The 8,644-nt window shown below is 40.4% G+C and overlaps 1 long non-coding RNA gene across 1 annotated transcript; it reads left to right on the top strand.

Annotated features, from left to right (window-relative positions):
* The first annotated feature begins 134 nt into the window (after positions 1-134).
* Positions 135-2,136, top strand: LOC117056588. Its single transcript, XR_004427747.1, has 2 exons — positions 135-196; positions 1,447-2,136. It is a non-coding gene; the product is annotated as an uncharacterized LOC117056588 (long non-coding RNA).
* The last annotated feature ends 6,508 nt before the right edge of the window (positions 2,137-8,644 follow it).

Below are 8,644 nucleotides of genomic sequence, written 5' to 3'. Positions count from 1 at the left end.
TGAGTTCGCAGTGAGATCCTGTGCAAACCTCAATATGTTTCAGTATTTTTTGTTTCCAGGGCAACGTATATGAGAGCGCAAAATTAACAAAGCAAGCTTATGTCTGTATGCTGCTCGGTGCAGTATGGCTTACTCGCAAGTATGTTTGCATAGGATTGGTGAAAGCCACTTCATAAACTTACCTTAGAAAATACCGGTAAGTAGGGTAGCTCTGTTGGGCAGTGCGCACAACCATGCATTTCAAGCAAAGCAAGCCCCCCCCCAAAAAAAAAAATCATGGGAAAAGTTTACACACAAACACTGAAATTCCCAATACCTTTAATAACTTTCCAGAATTCTTCGACGGAGGCTGGAATGTGCTTTGAATGTATGGTGTGTGAGCAGCCTTACTGTGATTAGGGAAGATCCAAAAAAGTAATAGTGGGCTAATACCATTACTAGGACCCCACTAAATGAGCTATCTTCATCAAACCTAGTGAATGGGATGGGGGGTGGGGAGCATTGCATGTGTGTTTTATGAAGAAACCATGCCCTGTTCACTGCAATCATTGTGCTCTGGGCAGCTTAGAACAAACCACATTTCAAAATATATTGTAAATTTAATAAAATATACTTTGTATTTAGTAAGTTTCCCGTAAGACTCGGAGTGCTTTATGTTGGCCACGTGACAGCTTCCACTGTGCTTTGTAACTGAACAGAATATTCCTGCAGGGTCAGTAGTGAATGCAGGCTGCAAGCCAAGTGTAGACAGACTCCCAGAAACGAGCCTTTCTCCTTTCTGATCTCACATAATGTATCTGGTGATATCTTGATTCCAGACCTATGAACATGTTTATGTGAAGTGATTCTTACAGTATCATCAGCAAAGCTGTGCTTTCATTGTTCATCCACTGTAACTAGCCTGATGCTGTTTTGTGGGGGGGAAAGGTGGTTACCACACAAACTGTGCCCCCACATTTGTCCTGTTCTTCTAGTCCTCTCTTGCCCTACATTTCCACTTGCAAACTAGGTCCTCATTTCTGTCTGATGTAAGACCTTAAGTCTGAAACCCAGCATTTTGATGAACAGGTTGCTGAATGGAATATACTTTTAATCCAAATGGTATCTTCTGTTGCAGTAGCTAGTGCAGGTAAAAATAATGACTGCTTTCAGAGGTTTAGCTGTTCTCAGATAAGAACCAAACCATTATGTGATATGGCATGGTAATGTCAGTTTCAAGGATTCACGCAGAGATCCAGAGATTGAAGGCTATGTAGGGGATCTTGAATTCAACATCTTTATTAAGGCCGGCATGAGTGTATCCATGTGAGTTACAACAATGCAGATGCTTACTTATCCCAGCCCACTACAGTTTTGGAGATGTAGCTGCATTATTTGATGCAATTAATAAGGCTGCACCAAGTATAATGGTTACATTTTACTGATTAGTACTCTTTTTCCCTTTAGAGATAACAAAACAATGGAACAATTTGAAGATCACCTATCTCTTCAAAAAAGGTGTATCATTCAGCATGGGCCATCAAGAACACAAACTGCAAACCAACTAGTCAGCATACAAATCTATGAATTGTGACTAACTTTGGATGAAGCTGCTCCTGTGCAAAAATATACTTCATTGCTCGGTAGAAAAACACACATTAGAAATAATGGAAATACCTGATTTACTGTATCGTAGAGGTTGTAGAGCCATGATCACTGGGAGAAAGTTACTGGAGTTGAAAACAAGAGAGCTTGAGTGATGGGGATTGAAGCAGTGACTATGGAGGCCAAGAGGTTTATGAACCTGTCTTGTTTTCTGTGATTATGAAAAATGAAACATTAAAAGTTATGTTTATCATGATTGTACAGATAAGAGCCAACCCAAAAAATGAGTGTGCACTAAAAAAAGAGATTCTGACTACAGTCATACCTTGGTTGCCAAACGCCTTGGTACTTGTACATTTCGGCTCCCAAACAATTGGAAACTGGAAGTGAGAGTTCCGGTTTTCAAACGGTTTCAGGAGTTGAACGGACACTCGGAACGCATTCTGTTCGAAAATCAAGGTACAACTGTATTATGAGTTGGTAACTGGGACATAGTTGCAGCAGTGCAGTTTTATCATCAGTCTTCCTGCAGGAAATTAACAATTATCAACAGAAAACAAGACGAATGATAATCATGCAGTTATGCATTTTATAGAGAGTTGAAACATTTTTGTGCTGAGCCATTTGCGTACATCATAACTGGTCTTGGAGGTGGTGTTGAGGACTCCCAGGCTGCTGGTTTGGGGAAACTAACGTCCATGCTGAGGTGATTGGCTCTGGGTTGGCTCAGAACTTTGTGGCTGTCATGACTGGGGATTTCCCAACATGTCAGTGGCCCAATGCATGTGGCAGGCCACACTCTGGAACTAGGCAGAAAGGGTGATCTGAAAGTTGGGGATGTTGACATCAGACCCTTGTCATGGTCAGACCACTTCCTGTTCAGATTAAGGCTCTCTGCACCTTTTCACCTCCACAGAGGCAGGGGACCGAGGAGGAGGATTTTATTTATACCTCGTCAAGTATTAAATAAAACATCAAATATTGAAAACTTCCTGATACAACTCTGGCTTCTGATTATGTGTAGTTCTTTCTTGTGCACGATGGTCTGCACTCAGAGGCTGATTGATCCAATTGTGTTCCAGACAGGGAGATTTTCCAGCTGATAAGACAGCTGTTTCTTTTGAAGCCTTGGCCAACTTGTGAAATATCCAGAAGGCTCTCCTGCTTCATAGAGCCTGCTTGGCTCCTTGGTATACTCCAGCGTTCAGAGCAATGAAACAAGTTGGAAGACTGCTTGAACACAAGTGGAGGAAAACTCCAGTTGAATGCAATTGAACACTGCTGAAGGCTTATTATAAAGCCTACTCCGTGTTAGTGAAGGCAGCAAATAAGGCATACTTTACTGCCACCATTGCATCCTCACTATGCTGTCTGACAAAGCTTTTCCAGAGAGTACAGTATGGCCTGAGAATCAAAGCTACTGTATTTTTAATGCTGTAAATTTAATAAATGATAGTAAAAGACCAGAGATGGGTTAACAGCCAAAGGCCTGGTTGAAGAGGAGTGTTTTTGCCTGGTGCCTAAAGATCTCTAACAAAGGTGAGCCTCCCTAGGGAGAGCATTCCACACACAAGGAGCCACCACATTATTGGCAATTGTAAAGCCACTACACTATAGGAAGAAAATATTGTGAGTAAATCAGAACTTTAAATGGCATGACGGAAGGTATCGCACTTGTGAAGATTTTTTCAGGGCAGGGGTAAGTAACCTGTGGCCCTCCAAATGTTACTAGATTACAACTTTCATCCCTGATAATAGCCTGTGCTGACTGGGACTGATGGGAGTTGGAATCCAACTATGGAGAACCACAAGTGTCTTACACCTACATCAGGGATTTGAGTTGTTAATTACTGTGAAGTAAGTATGTAAACTGAGCTTGAGGAATAAAAGTTCTAAATATCGGTGTTTTAGAGACTGGACAGAAAATCTTAATTCATGGAAAAGATTCACATTAAATGGATGTACTGTACAGTTGTACCTTGGATCCCGAACGCCCTGGAACTCTTGACAATTTGGCTCCTGAATGCCGCAAACCTGGAAGTGATTGTTCAGGTTTGCGAACGTTCTTTTGGAACCTGAACGTCCGATGGGGCTTCCGGGGCTTCCTGCAGCCAATCAGAAGTCGTGATTGGTTTTCGAACGTTTTGGAAGCCGAACGGAATTAACGGAGTCCATTTGACTTCCATGGTACAACTGTATTAGCTATATGTAACTCCCCAGTATTCCAAGCTTGCCTATTGGTTCCTGTTCCTGAAAACTCCCTACAAGCATACAATTTAGTCTTCTTTCCTATTCCCTCTTTGGGAACAAATGTTTTTTGGGAAATAGTGAAAAACTAGCCCTCAGCTTCCTTACTTCACCCGTTTTTCTGTTTTACTATTTAGCGTTTGTTTTTTGTTTTTGTTTTTTGAAAAACAATAGAAAGTACTTTCAGAATACCATTAAATTACCAGTACAGTATGTAATCTGATATGATACCTTTATGTCATCACTTTCTATGTGAGCTATCATGTTAATGAGTTTTATTGCAGTTTTTGTTTTCCAAGGAGCTCAGGGTGTCACATGATCTTCCTCTTCTCCACTAATCCTGTGAGGTGGGCTTGGCTCAAGGTAATCTAGTAAGCATCATGGCGAAGTAGGATTTGGGTTCAGTCTAAGTCCAACACTATCCATTATATTAGCGGTGAAAGAACTGAGGGCAGGTCTGGAGAGGGAGGTGGAAAGAGATAGGTTCTACCCACACACTAAAGGGTGTAAATTTCTTAACTGGTTTCATATACACATTAAATGTAAAATGACGAAACAACCTGCTATAAGTAAATTTGCAGGGGCTGTTCCATGGGGCATCACTGTCAAGGAAGAGATTTCATTGCCTAGATGAGATAGCTCTTTCAAATGCAGTGGAGATCTTGCAGAAACCTGCCAAACATTGAAGGGACAGTTTAGTATTGTTTCTTCAACTTCATTGTTCCTACAGATATTTCTGCAAATGGAACAAGTGTTTGTTTTATTGGAAACTAGTTGGGTGCACGACAAAATGTACTGGTATGTTCCTAGAGTTTAAAGCTTTGTTCTCCAATTACTGGTGATTCTCCTACCCTGGCGAAATGGAACTAATAGTGTACAGTAAGGGAGCTTCTGCTTGACAATAGAATTACTGATTCAAAGGCTGGAACTTCCTAAACAAGATTAGCTGTAAATTATAAAAGGTTGATTACATTAAAAGCTATGGGCTTGACAGGCTTGGGTAGCTTTTTAAAAAATTGGGGAGGGATAAACTGAACTTCTTTGTAGACATTTATCTCATTTATTTACTTTTTCCTTCGAAGCACTTGATTCTATTTATTAGACTTCTTGGTCACTTGCTACAAAGATTTCCAAACAAATTACACCTTTAAAAACATAAATATATTTTTCCATTAGCAGATCCATATACTACACGTTCAGTTCATTACGTGCACAAACACAAAATCACATAACAGCAATTTGAAGCTTTGGCAACACACTTAGCAAAATATGATCCCATTTTTCAGGTTTTTATTAGCAATACGATTGATAAACATTTCTCTAGTTGTTACACTTATTTTTATTTATTTCTATAGCAGCTTTATATGTACATAGCGCTTTATGTTTGTTTTAACCTGCAATGTAGCTTGCCAAATCTTGATATTGCCATCCAGTTTTTATACTGTGCAGCAGAGTGCCAGTTATTTGAATGACACTATGCATGCCATATCTATATTAGTCATGCTACAGATAACTTGTTTTATAATTGCTGTTTTATAATGAGCCAGGATAATGCCATGGAGCATCCTATATAATTAACATTTCATAAGGAGAAAGGAATCCATAACGTGCTTTGCTGCTGCTTGTATAAGCAAGACTGTTGTGTTTTTATCTGATAAAATCTGAACATTTCTCTAGTTCAGTTTTACCTTTATAGTATTAATAATTATAGTGATATTTGACAAAGCTTGTAAAGTATTAATTTATTAAATGAGAAGGATCATCATATGCTGAACTCTGGGCCACTAACTGCTTCATCCTAATAGCGTTTTAACGTTGCTGGGTGCAAACAAATTTCAATATGGGATGGCTTCTCCATTCCCAAACTGTTCCCAACACTTCTCTGCTATTTTTATTTGGGGTCAGATTATGGACATTGCTTATGTAGCTTTGCAGTGAGGAGACAAGGGCTCCCTTACCTTTACCTTTTACCATTGTACTGTAGTCCCAAAGGTAAGACTGAAAGCAAATTCCTTTAATCAAAATAGCACAAAGCTTGTGCCACCACTTAAAAATTCCACTGCAGCCCTCTTGTTGACTCAACCTCTCCACCCAGTTCTCCTGTGGAGTTTGCAATTCAAAGTAACCTTTTCCACCCATTTTACAGAGAAATCCTGGGTGCAGAAGCCTACTGTGGAACCAAAGAGAATTAGTAAACCTCTGATCTAAATATGTTTGCTCAACAATTAGTCCAACTAACTGTAGTAACTATGAAGTATGCTGGGGCTTGCAAAGTGGTTTATAAGTTTTATTTTGTCTGTTCTTCCCAACATCTGTGAGATGGCGATTCACTAGCAAAATGACTGGGCAGACTTTCTGGAGTAGAAAAATTGCAATGTATTGGTTATTTCCAAGAAGCTCAGATCTTTGAGTTTGTTCATTTAAGTTTGCTATCTTAAAAAAAAGTTGCACAGCATAGACAGTTCAGCCATCTACACCAGGGGTCAGCAAACCTTTTCAGCAGGGGGCCGGTCCACTGTCACTCAGGCCTTGGGGGGTCAGAATATATTGGGGGGTGGTGAACGAATTCCTACCGGTATGCCCCACAAATAACCTAGAAATGCATTTTAAATAAAAGGACACATTCTACTCATGTAAAAACACGCTGATTCCCGGACCATCCGTGGGCCAGATTTAGAAGGTGATTGGGCTAGATCCGGCCCCCGGGCCTTAGTTTGCCTACCCATGATCTACACCAACGGGGCATTGCCAAAAGCTTGTGTGTTTATTATATCACAGGTATCCAGCAACTGTTTTAATTATTGGAGAACTGGAAAACGAAGTCCAAATACATTTTCAGAGGAAAAGAAGATCAAATAGCAAACACTGGATTGATAAAAAGCAACATTTTAGAAGTTCTAAAAAAAACTCATCTACCATCCTCATGAAACATCAGGGTGCTGTACAACATAAAAAGCATTAAAATGAAAAACAAAAAAAACCTACAGTGCATCATACTGTATGTCACGTTGGTTGCCCTTTGCTGCATGAAGCAGCTCTGCTTTCTTTTTCAAAAATGATGCTTTTCAGGTTTATACATTTCACTAATTTTACAATCATTTTAACATTTCAAAACTTGACTTCCCCCTCTTTCTGTGGTTCCTTAAATTTATTTTTAATATCTTCTGTATACTCCAAATTAAATTTAAAGGTAAAGGGACCCCTGACCATTAGATTCCGTAGCGGACGACGGGTTGCGGCGCTCATCTCGCATTATTGGCCGAGGGAGCTGATGTACAGCTTCTGGGTCATGTGGCCAGCATGACCAAGCCGCTTCTGGCGAACCAGAGCAGCGCACGGAAACGCCGTTTACCTTCTTGCCAGAGTGGTACCTATTTATCTACTTGCACTTTGACCTGCTTTTGAACTGCTAGGTTGACAGGAGCAGGGACCAAGCAACGGGAGCTCACCCCGTTGTGGGGATTCGAACTGCCGACCTGATTGGCAAGCCCTAGGCTCTGGTTTAACCCACAGCACCACCCACGTCCCTTTTGCCGATGTTGCTCAATGAGCTCAGCCGCTAATGCTGATCTGAGCTGCCTTCCCTCATGCTGAGGGAGACCAGGGCAGCTGATCGCCCTCACTTCTAGGGCGTCCCTAAATTACCGGTAACTTAATTTGCTCCTTTATTCATCTTTAAAATGTATGCTCTTCTGAAACTGCATGTTATTATAACAATCCTGCCAATGTTCTCATCTGTTTACAATTGATCTGTAAATATTCAATAAACAATTTCCATTCTTTTATAAAGAGTTTGTTATCTTGATTCCTTATTCTTCCTGCAAGTTTTGTCATTTCTGCATATTCCATAAGTTTTTTCATCCATTGTTCCTTTGCTGCTTCATTAAATTTTTTGGCAAGTAACATTCTTGCCGCTGTAGTAGCATACATGAATAAGTTTCTATACATTTTAGGTAATTCTGTCCCTATAATTCCCCCCCAAAAAAGCTTCTGGTTATTGTTTTTTACAAAGGTTATTTTGAACATCCTTTTCAATTCATTGTATATCATTTCCCAGTAAGCTTTAACCTTACTCAGGGCCGGATTTAGGTTTGATGTGGCCCTAAGCTACTGAAGGTAATTGGGCCCTTTATATGTCCAGCTGTCCTTTGTCAACAACAAATTGCCACTGTTTTTTGTGTTGAATATATGCTATATGGTAATTTATGGACTTAATAGGTATCTTAAGCCATTTGCACATATCAAAATATGTATTTTATCCAAGTAATTGTTGAAAAGTCCATGCAGACTGTAGGCACCCTATAGATAGAATTACATCATAGCCTAAAGGTAAAGGTTTGTTTCATTTGTTTTTTATCTTATATTTTGGAAATGTACATCTAGGTGTTTGTTTTCCTTTAATTTTTTTTTCCGGGCCCCCAAGAGAGTGGGGCCCTAAGCTATAGCTTGTTTAGCTTATGGGTAAATCCAGCACTGATCCTTACTACAAGACCACTACATGCGATAAAAACTGTCCCTATAATTCACAAAAGAAAGCAACTTTGCTTTCCCTGGAGGACTAAATTTCTGGCAGCCGAGGAATCCTTCCTTCAGAGAAAAGACGGGCAAAACCCCGTGCATAAAGTTCCCCACCTCATATATATGATAAGTGAAACCCTGAATAAAAATAAAGGTTTGGCGGCGCTGTTTATTAGTCGGCTACCCCAACACACGCTTTCCTACGAGTAAGCCATTCCCGCAGCCCAACCCCTTTACGAGGGAGGCTGGGCCTGGGCCCGAGCCCCGCCGCTGAGGGAAGAGCCACCCCTATCCC

Source organism: Lacerta agilis, chromosome 13, assembly GCF_009819535.1.
Source record: "Lacerta agilis isolate rLacAgi1 chromosome 13, rLacAgi1.pri, whole genome shotgun sequence".
NCBI classification, from domain to species: domain Eukaryota; kingdom Metazoa; phylum Chordata; class Lepidosauria; order Squamata; family Lacertidae; genus Lacerta; species Lacerta agilis.
The sequence above is the reverse complement of the archived record's forward strand: the minus strand, read 5'-3'. Positions and strand labels throughout refer to the sequence as shown.